Source organism: Manihot esculenta, chromosome 17, assembly GCF_001659605.2.
Source record: "Manihot esculenta cultivar AM560-2 chromosome 17, M.esculenta_v8, whole genome shotgun sequence".
Lineage (NCBI taxonomy): Eukaryota > Viridiplantae > Streptophyta > Magnoliopsida > Malpighiales > Euphorbiaceae > Manihot > Manihot esculenta.
Window position 1 is genome coordinate 17,960,528 of NC_035177.2, and position 11,342 is coordinate 17,971,869.

The following is an 11,342-nucleotide window of genomic DNA, read 5'->3' on the forward strand; positions in this document are numbered from 1 at the left end:
TCCACTACTTGCACTGCAAATCCTTCATAGAAAGGTTTTAGACGATGGCCATTCACCTTGAAGATTTTTCCTGTCTCTATATTGCGAATGTCTACAGCTCTATGTGGGTAAGCATGTTCTACAATGAATGGTCCAATCCACCTAGACCATAGCTTTCCTGAAAACAATTTCAAATGAGAGTCAAAGAGTAAGACTTTATCACCAACCTCAAATTGTTTTCTTGAAAGCTGACTGTCATGGGAGGCTTTGATTTTTGCTTTGTAGTTCCAAGAAGTCTCATAAGCATCTCGTCTTATTTTCTCTAGCTCTTGCAGTTGCAACTTGCGATGTTGTCCAACTTCTTTGAGGTCTATGTTGCAATTCTTTACTGCCCAATAGGCCTTGTGTTCAAGTTCAACTGGAAGGTGACAAGTTTTCCCATAGACCAATCTGTAAGGGGACATACCTATGGGGGTTTTGTAGGCTGTTCTGTAGGCCCATAAAGCATCTTCTAATCTTGTACTCCAGTCCTTTCGGTTAGGAGACACTGTCTTTTCAAGGATGGCCTTGATTTCTCTATTGGACACTTTAGTTTGCCCATTTGTCTGAGGGTGGTATGCTGTGGATGTTCTATGGATCACATTGTGCTTTATGAGAAGGCTTTCCACTACCTTATTGCAAAAATGGGTCCCTTTTTCACTGATGATTGCCTTTGGTACTCCATGTCGGGCAAAGATGTTGGTCTTCACAAAGTCTACTACTGCCTTGGCATCATCAGTCTTTGTTGCTATAGCTTCCACCCACTTGAACACATAATCCACTGCAAGGATGATGTAGGTGTATCCAAAGGATGGGGGAAATGGGCCCATGAAGTCTATGCCCCAAACGTCAAATACTTCACAGACCATGATGGGGTTCTGTGGCATTTGATTTCTTTTGCTCAGATTTCCAGTCTGTTGACACCTAGCGCATGATCTGCAAAACAGAAAAGCATCTTGAAAAATAGTGGGCCAAAACAGGCCACTTTCAAGTATTTTATGAGCAGTCTTTCTTGGACCAAAGTGTCCACCACAACTATATGAATGACAAAAAGTAAGCACAGAAGCTATTTCTTAGTCTGGAATACATCTCCTTATCATTTGGTCAGCACAATATTTCCACAAATAGGGCTCATCCCACACATAGTATTTGGCATCTTTCTTTATCTTATCCTTGTTGTGCTTTGGCATGTCAGAAGGTAAGTTACCTGTGGCTAAGTAGTTCACCATATCTGCGTACCATGGCTCATCAGATTGGGCAAGGAAGATTTGTTCAATGAGGTCATTCTTACATTCTTCAGATTCTGAAAGGTGTTGCAAAGATGTCTACGCAGAGATGGTTTCAAAAGTCTCCTTCTGCGCAAGATCTGACTGCAGAGGCGGACTGGAAGAGCTTGCCTAGGCTGGAGGCTGAAGAGTTGCGCTGAAGACGGTTTCAGTCTGCAATGGGAGCTGAGGTGAAAGGTTCGGCGGCCGAAAGATGGTAGAGTTCGGCGGCCGAAAGGTGGTAGAGTCTGGCGGCCGAAAGATCATGGCTTCAGTTTGCGCAGGTCCTTGCTGAAGTGGTGCAACAGAGTTTTCTTTAATCTGCGCTTGACTGCAATGTACCTGTTGGATGCTACAGACAGTCTCTTTCAGTTTTGGTTCCTTCTGGCTCTCATTCCTGCAAAGATCATCATTCAGAATACAATCTTAATTCTCATTAAATATTTCCTGGCTTAAACAGTCAATAATATCAAGACCATAAACATGGGACATATCATGTGGATATTTCATAGCATCATAGACATTGAATTTAATGACTTCCCCTTAAACTCCATAGTCAAAGTACCATCATGCACATCAATCTTAGTCCTAGCAGTACTCAAGAAAAGACATCCAAGAAGGATATCAGAACTAGTATTGCAACTATCTTTCTTAGTATCAATCACATAAAAATCTGTAGGAAAGACAAGTTAATCTACTTGAACTAACACATCTTCTAGGACACCTATGGGATATACCATAGATCTATCAGCTAATTGAATCACAACTCTTGTGTCTTTCAGTGCACATGCATTCAGAGAATTATAGATGGAAAGAGGCATAACATTGATGGATGCACCAAGATCACATATAGCTTTCTTAATACCAACGTTCCCAATTTTGTAAGAAAAAGCAAACATACCTTTGTCTTTGCATTTAGTAGGGAGTTCTCTTTTAATCACAGCAGTAACAACTTCACCTACACTTACTTTTTCTCTCTCAGCAAGCTTTCTTCTATTGGTGCAAAGTTCTTTTAGAAATTTTACGTACCTTGGAATCAGCTTAACAGCATCTAGCAGAGGTGTGTTGATCTGGACCTTTCTGAAGGTGTCAAGAATCTCTTTTTCTTCCTTTTCTTTTTGTGTTCTTTCAAATCTCTTTGGAAAAGGAGGTGGAATGTGAAAGCTTACCTTTTAATTAGTCTTTTACGCATGAGGTGCTTCAGGTGGAGCTCGGCTGGCCGGCTCATGGAGATGGGGTTGCACAGATGTTTCAGTTTGCGCAGGAGAGGTTTCAGGTTGTGCAGGCTCTTGTGCAACTTGCTTTTCTTCCTCATATCTTGCATTTTGAAGCTCCTTTCCACTTCTCAGAGTAATGGCACTAACATTTTGTCTAGGATTAGTTTCAGTTTGAGAAGGGAGCTTACCTTGCATTTCAGATCTGCTCATGGACGCAGTCAGTTGTCCTATGTTCTGTCGCATGCCCTGCATGGCATTTACCATTGTTTCCATCATCTTTTCAAGGTGATGGATGGAATTTGGAGGTTCTGGTTGGGCTTGATTCCTTTGATAGTTCTGATAGTTCTGATTGCTGTTGGCCCTTCCATAGCTGAGATTTGGGTGGTCCCTCCAACCTGGGTTGTAGGTGTTGGAATATGGATCATGTCTAGGCTGGTTGTTATATCCTCCAATGGCATTAACTTGCTGGTTGTCTTCTTGAAGAGTAGGACATTGATCAGTTGGATGTCCTACATATGCACAAATACCACATGGCCTAGGTGGCTGGGTTGCTTGAATCTGTTGAACCAGTCCTATGGTAAAATCTTTCATAACAGATGTCAATTCAGAAATAGTAGGTGAACTTACCTCATTGACTCCTCTTTGCAGTTGCTTTTCTTCTCCATATTGCCTAGATGAGGCTGCAAGTGTGGAGATCAACTCTCTCATCTCCCTAGGTGTCTTGTCTGCAATGGATCCACCACAAGCTACATCTATGAATCACCTTTCTGATGAGAGCAATCCCCCATAGAAGAACTATATGAGGGACCTGTCTGACATATCATGTTGTGGACAACCTGTACACAGTCTTTCAAACCTTTCCCAATAATCATATAAATCCTCAGTTGGTTTCTGTCTTATGCTAGTGATTTCTCTTATTATGCCAATTGACTTAGATGTTGGAAAGTATTTGTTCAAAAAGGTTTGGACCATATCATCCCACGAAGTTATAGATCCAGGTGGCAAATAAAATAACCAATCTTTAGCATAGTCATCTAATGAAAAAGGAAAAGCTCTTAACTTAACATGATCTTTAGAAATACCTTGAGGTCTCATGGATGAACAAACAATATTGAACTCTTTGTGTGGATTTTCATTTTGCAAACCTCTAAATTTAGGGAGAAGATGGATCAAACCTGTTTTCGGATCAAACCTGTTTTTAGTTCAAAGGGAACTGTCAGAGGTGGATAGGTAATGCAAAGTGGTGCTTGATCGCCTACAGGTGTTGCCAATTCTCTCATGGTTCTTTCTCTTGACATTGGAGCTCTAATGGCTGGATTTTCTTGAATTATTTGGTCATGGACAGCCTGTCCATTTTGGGCAGCATGTTGTGCATTAGGTTCAACCATTGGTGCGAAGTTCGGTGGCTGGAGAAGGGAAGGTTCGGCGGCCGAATGTTGATGAAGTTCGGCGGCCGAATGTGTGGCAAAATGTTCAGGCGCAGTGGCTTACTTTCCGAGTCTTCTGATTGTGCGTTCAATCTCTGGATCATAAGGCAGAGTGTCCCTACATTCAGATCTAGTCATGAAAGAAAAATAAACAAGTTAGAACAATTCTCCGGCAACGGCGTCAATTTTTGACTCGTGGTTGTCGAAGCCGGTCAAAAATAACATTTCCAGTTATCAACAATTTTACAATTGCAGATAGTGGTAAAGGATCGAATCCATAGAGAATTTAAAACTTATCTATTTTTCTCAACAAGACCAATAGATTAAACTGAATGAGAAACTGAAAGTAAGTAACTGAAAGCGGAACAAAAGTAAAGTGCAATAAAAGTAAAAAGGGGGGTTTTGAGATTGATTTGATTAGCAAACTACTGAAAGCAATTAAATCAGCAAGTAATTAAAATAAAAGAGAAATTCAATATGGAAAGATCTAGTTGAAGAGATGGATCCACTTTGGTTGTTTGGATTGATCATTGAAACTTATGTTCTCTTGATTGATTCAATAGATTAGTTATGGAGGTGGAAAACGCTTCTCACCACCATGTCTCTCCTTATGATTAAATCAATTAGGGAACATCCTCTAATCAATTACTAATTAACAAATTGCCAAGGAACGTCCTTGGGCCTTAGGCATCAAAACAATTGTCAATTGCATGAAGAAATAGAGAGATCCAATCCTAGCTACCCAATCGCATGGAGATGTTGCTAGATCATACAATTCTTTAGTTGTTACACCAAGTGTTCTTAGGTCTGAATAATTCCAGCAATTACGGACTAAAAATTATCCAAACTAACAATCAATTACCTTGCAATAAAGAATCAAGTGGCCAATTTGATCAAAACAACAAAGTAATCATAGATTCAAGTACCAAATTGCATGAATATTGAACAAATCAAAGACAAATACTTTATGTTCAGATCTTACAATCCATAAAACAACCTTAGTTTCAACCAATCTTCAACTATAATAAGGGAATCCAGCCACTCATGGCTGAATTAAAACAGAAATTAAAAGGGAAAGAAAAGGGACGGATGAACCGAAGATGGAGAGAAATTGCAATCTGCCTTGCGCCGAATCTTGGAAGAATTGGAGATTGTTCTTGCCGGCCACTTAAGGACTTCTTATATAGGATTTGAGGAGTTGCCTAGGTCTTTAATTGCTGTCCATGTGTGCCTTGATTTGCTGTCCATGTGCGTGTCCCATGCACGCTTATGCACACGTGAATGGGTGAGTGCGTTTGGTCCTCAATTGCAAGGAATGGGGCTGCCCATTATTTAATTGCTGGTGCAAATGTCTTTGCTGCCCATACATCTTCAAGAGGCTGCCCAAGTGCATCCAAAAGGCTGCCCAAGTGTCAAGTTGCTGCCCATGCACAAATAAGGAAGGTGGAGCCTTTCTTGGTACATGTGAATTTTGAATGTGCAAAGTATGAGTTGGCAAGCATGTGATCTTCAAGATTTGGCTTCCTTAGCAAGCTGGATTTTGAAATTCAAAATTTGAATATGAATCTTGAAGATTTGAAATTCAAAATACTTTCCTTATTTGGCTCTTCATATATGGCAACTTGAGACTTAGCTTCTTGAATAAGGAAGAGGCTACTTGGAGATTTGAAATTTGAATTTCAAATTACTTTGGTTGAATGTTCTTTCCTTCTTTGCCACTTTCCTTATTTAGAACTTTCCTTATTTGGCTTCACTTGATTTCAGCTTGGCAGGCTTGCTCTCCTTTGCTCCATTTAAGGCAGTTTTAAGGGTATTTTCTCCAAAATGTCCTTTTTCACTATTTTTTGCAAAACAATGCCAAGAGCACTAAATTAAGCAGAAATCATGTAAATAATCATCAATAATATCAAGATAAAATGGACTAAAATATGCTCTATGGGGTCTTAGAACCCGAGGGCTATGCCACGCGCTGTTTCACTATTCCCTGAATAATGGCACTAGCCTCCATCTTTCTCGCTGCATCCACAATAGAGTGAAAGCTCTCCCTTTCTGCTGGTAGGATCAGGGAGGAATACCTAGGGTGGAGCCTCATGGTATACCTCCTGGCCTTCTTCTGATTTGTGTCATATGCCTGACCCACATACTGCAGCAACTCTAGGAACTTATCGGTGTACTCATCAACACTCATATCCTCCGTCTGTCTCAGCTGCTCAAACTCAACAACCTTTAGCTCCCTTGAACTATCCAAAAAAGCCCATCCAGCAAACTCATTGGCAAACTCCTCCCAGGATAGGCTGTCCAACCTTGGGTCCACATAATTTTTAAACCACTCTCGTGCTTTCTTGCATTTCAATGTGAACCCCGCCATCTGAATGGCTCTACTGTCATTAGCTCCCAGCTCATCTGTTATCATTTTGACCGTTTTGAGGTACCCAAACGGATCATCACCTGTCTTGAACTTGGGAGCATCCAGCTTCAGGTAATCTGTCATCTTCACTTTGCTCCCCACAGATGAGCTAGGTTCGGGTGTTTGGATTTCAGGGGCTACAGGTTCTGTGGATGGTGGAGGAGGTGCAACATTCCCTGGGTTAGGGTTTGCTGTATTTGGGTAGAAGGGTAAGGGTGGATGCATAGGGTACTGTGGGTATGGTGGGTAAAAAGGACAATAAGGCATGAAGGAGGGATATGGATTAAAGCTGGAGTAATCCGATGTACCCCCCATTGCATACCCTGGGCCCTGTGGAAAGGGTTGATATTAGGGTGGGTAACCAAACCCCGAGGCCTGAGCGCCTCCTTGCGACTCTCCCATGCCCTCTTCTGACATACTCATGCCCAAGCTACCATCTCTTCTCTGTTCATCCTCCTCTGATCCCCTCACATCAGCTGACATTCCACCCTGAACTGTTCCCCTCCTGCTTACATCAAAAGACCTTCTAGGGTCCCTTGACGTTCCCTCTCTACTTGATCTACAAGACATTGCCCTTGGCAAAGCAGGGGAACGGGCATCCATACCCTCATTTTCCGGTAGAGCTCCTATCAATCTAGCGGATCGACGTGAGCCTCTCATCCTACTTCTGAAAAATGACATGAAACACATAAACATTAGCATCATATGGTTCATGTGGAAACACATGAACCCACATCATACATAGCATATCATTAATGCACATGCATATCATCATGGCATTTCACATCATCCTCAAGACAGGACTCTATATCCTATCCTATTGGACATGATTTTTCCTATTGTGCTTGCCCTTCTAGAACATCTATGAGCCCGACACTCTCTAGGTCCGACCATATGAACCTAGGGCTCTGATACCACTCTGTAACGACCTGGAAACCGGACCGCTATCGGCGCTAGGATTCAGATCGACTTAAGGTCGCCGGAACTCGTAGCAAGCCTAACATACATCCTGTATACCTGCTAAAATCCCACACATGATCAACATTTTCATAAAAACTAACTTTTCATACACCAAGCTTGACCTGTGCATGCACCAAAACTGTATACATAAAAACCCCATACTAGAGCCCTCATCAAATGCTCTAGTAGGGCCAACATCTCATACATCAAGCTTGGTTCAACACATCTCATCATTAAAACATTAACATAAAGATCATGTACAAAAGGGATTACAATCTATCAATAGGGTCAACCACAATACTATCCTCAATACATTACATGTCCACTACTAATCTATTACATAGACTATACCATCAACCTTGGCAACTTCCCGTACTATCTTTGATCCTGCAAACCTGGGGATTAGGGGAAAGGGGTGAGCTACTAAAGCCCAGTGAGCAGAACAGTAAAAACAATTTAATAAAACACATGCTTTCATGAAATGCGTCACAACACAAACAATTCACAACAAGGATGGACTTGTCACCAGTAACCCTCTACATAATCCAATGGGCCCGGCCCTCGACGGAGCTCCCCAGGACTTCCTCTTAAACATAACAAAATGCCAGGACGCGTGGAATGGGCAGCCCTGGACTTTCTTACATGGTGCCAAGACGCGTGGCATGGGCAGCCCTAGGCTTGCTTACATTGTACCAGGACGCGTGGCATGGGCAGCCCTAGACTTGATTATCATACCATATCATATCATACCGAGGGTTAGTGGGTCATCCAATATCCATCCACATCAACATCATATTATGCAATGCATCATATTCGTGAATTCTAATGCAAAACAACCTAATACATATCATGACATTCGTGATGCATGAACATGCTAAAAAGATTTCATTACTTTAAAACATAGTTCAGTTCTACTCACCTCTGGCTGACTCTGAAACAACTAACACTGCTGGCTTCCTCGATTCCTCGGGTCCAATCCTACACAGGTGGACTCAAATGAGGGACCAAACAAACTCTAACATGACTCTAAACAACTCCCCAAAAACCCCTAAAACATCACAAAAAGTGCATAGAAAACGACCAAAGGAAGGTTGGGCAGGGGACTTTCGGCGACAGGTTCGGCGGCCGAAGGTCCCTACAGATTCGAAAGTCAGGCACTTTCGGGGGCAGGTTCGGCGGCCGAAGGCCTTCACAGATCTGAAAGTCAGGCACTTTTGGGGGCAGGTTCGGCGGCTGAAACTCCCCTCCAGAGCCGAAAGTCCAAACTTTCGGGGGCGAGTTTAGGCGGCCTAAAGCTGCCTCCACAGGCAGGGTCGGCGACCAAACTTGGCTTCGGCGGCCAAACTCCAGAATGGCAGAACTCAATTTGCCTCTCTCATCTAGCCTCCCAAAACCATCCAAACTCATACTCAACACTCAAAAGCATGCATAAACACATCATCAAGCATATAGGGGCATAAAACTAGCCTATACCCCAACAAACATCACATTTAACATCACATTTCTCATTAAACTAACATAACCCTAACATTTTACATCTACTCTAAACATGCATTAAACACCCTTAAAACCCCTCAAAACTTACTTAAAACATAAAAGAAGGTGAGGATCTACGCTTACCTCTTGAAGATCGAGAGGAGAGGTGATCCAAACTTGGAGATTGGGAGAAATCGAGCTCCGAGAGTCTCCAAGCTTCAAAACTTTGATCTTACCTTAAAATCTTTAAAACAAAGGTAAAAAATCATCAAAACTTGAAGGAAATGAAGGAAAACACAAAATCAACCAAAGGAGGGCGAAATCGCACCTATGCCCGAAAATAAAGAGAGAAAACTCGTCCATTTTCGGACAAGGGGCCTTTTATAGGTGGCTGGCCAGACCACCTTCGGGGACCAAAGGTGCTTCCGCAAGAGCCCAATGTTCGGCAGCTGAACATGAGGTTCGACGGCCGAACCTGGCTTTTCCCTCCTTGGTCTTTTCTTTCAAAACTCAATTTCTTTCTTCATTAAAACCATAAAAACATATAAAAAACATTTTAGAAAACCTTTATTTTACCCTTCTAGAAGGCTCTGACATCCGTGAATTCTGGATTCCAACAGAGATTCCGCCGGAAGGTAGGAATTTCGATGCCGGGGTCTAGCCGGGTATTACATTTTTTGTATGTCGTTTTGGTTATTAATATTAGAGGTTTTTATCATCATTATTATTTGTTTGCATGTTACATAATAATGATTATCATCCCTGGTTACTTATTATTATGTTGATAATAATAAAATATAGCTAGTATGATTATTGATTGATAATCATGAGATGATTATGTATATATTGATATAATTCAATAATCATAGATACTTTGTAACAGCTCGGCCCTCTCACCGGCACTGTTACCGTTCACGGCCCAGGGCTATCCCTCGCCTGGCCTCTTGCCACCTCGGGCTTTCCACTGGCGTCGTGAACAGCTCTTAACATCCATTCACCCTCACGGGTTCCTGGCAGGATTTGTCCCCTTGGGTTCTCGCATCGCATCCTTCCCCAAGTGGATTTGGCTCAAATTTCCCTTTGGAAATTAGGTCGCCTCCCTCACTACTCGAACCCTTGACCTCCCACTTTAAGGGAATAGTCTGGTGAGAGTGAGTACCAATTGTTCTGCTGGCGCCATCCTGAAGGGAGGGATAGAGATCGGTCGGGTTCCAGGCATCAGTTCTATCTCGAACTCTATCTCCCTAGTAGGTGGTAAACCTGGCAGCTCGTCTGGGAACACATCTAAGAACTCTCTAACCACTGGCACCGAGGCGGGCTCTCTAACCTGACTGTTAAGCTCTCTCACATGAGCCAAATACCCCTGACATCCCCTCCTGAGCAACCTATGAGCCTGAAGAGCTGATATCAGACCTCTAGGTGTACCCCTCCTGTCTCCTCTGATGACAACCTCATACCCATCCTGACCTCTGAACCTGACTACCTTGTCCCTGCAGTCCAAGGTAGCACCATGGGTAGATAACCAGTCCATCCCTAGAATGACGTCAAAGTCTGTCAAATCTAGAACCACCAGGTCGGCGGACAAGCATCTTCCCTCAACAAACACAGGACTACACTGGCAGACTGACTCTGCCACTGATGGGTCACACTTGGGTCCACTGACCCAGAGAGGACACTCTAACCCAGAAGTCATCAACCCTAACCTCTCAACGGCTCTCGGTGCAATAAAAGAATGAGATGCACCAGGGTCCATCAAGGCATACACATCTGAACAACCAATGATTAAGTTACCTGCCACCACGGTGTTAGATGCATCTGCCTCCTGCTGTGTCATTGTGAAGATCCGTGCTGGAGCCGATGGACCTTCACCTCTGAAACCCGCTGAAGAAGAGGCTGCCCCTCTCCCTCTGCCTCTGCCACTAGCCTGAGTCATGGCTGGAGCTGCTGGCTGCGCTACACTGCCTGAAGCTATCTGCTGGGACTGAGCCATCGGGACTGCTCTTGGACATTCTCGAGCCATATGCCCCTCCTGACCACATCTGAAACAGGTGTTCGTCCCAAACCGACATACTCCCCTGTGTAGCCTACCACACCTCGCACAAACTGCATTATCCGCACCAGAGCTTGAGCCACTCCCAAATCCCAGACTGGACTTGACTTTACTCCAGAACTTATTCTTCTTACCCTTGGGTTTACCCCATCTCTTACTGCCTGAAGCTGCTGCACTCAGGGTAGAAGGATCTAATCTTCCCCCACCCGGAGTTTTAGAACCAGAAGGCTGTGCCACTGTCTGCTTAACTGTCCCCTGAATGATGGCACTGGCCTCCATTTTCCTAGCCATATCTACTATGGTATGGAAGCTCTCCCTGTCCACGGACTGAATCAAGGAGGAATACCTGGAATGAAGTTTCATGACATACCTCCTTGACTTCTTCGAATCTGTATCCAGACTCTGCCCAGAAAAAGGCAACAGCTCCAAGAATTTGTCGGTGTACTCCTCTACACTCATATCCTCTGTCTGCCTTAACTGTTCAAATTCTATCATTTTCAGCTCCCTTGAACTATCGGGAAA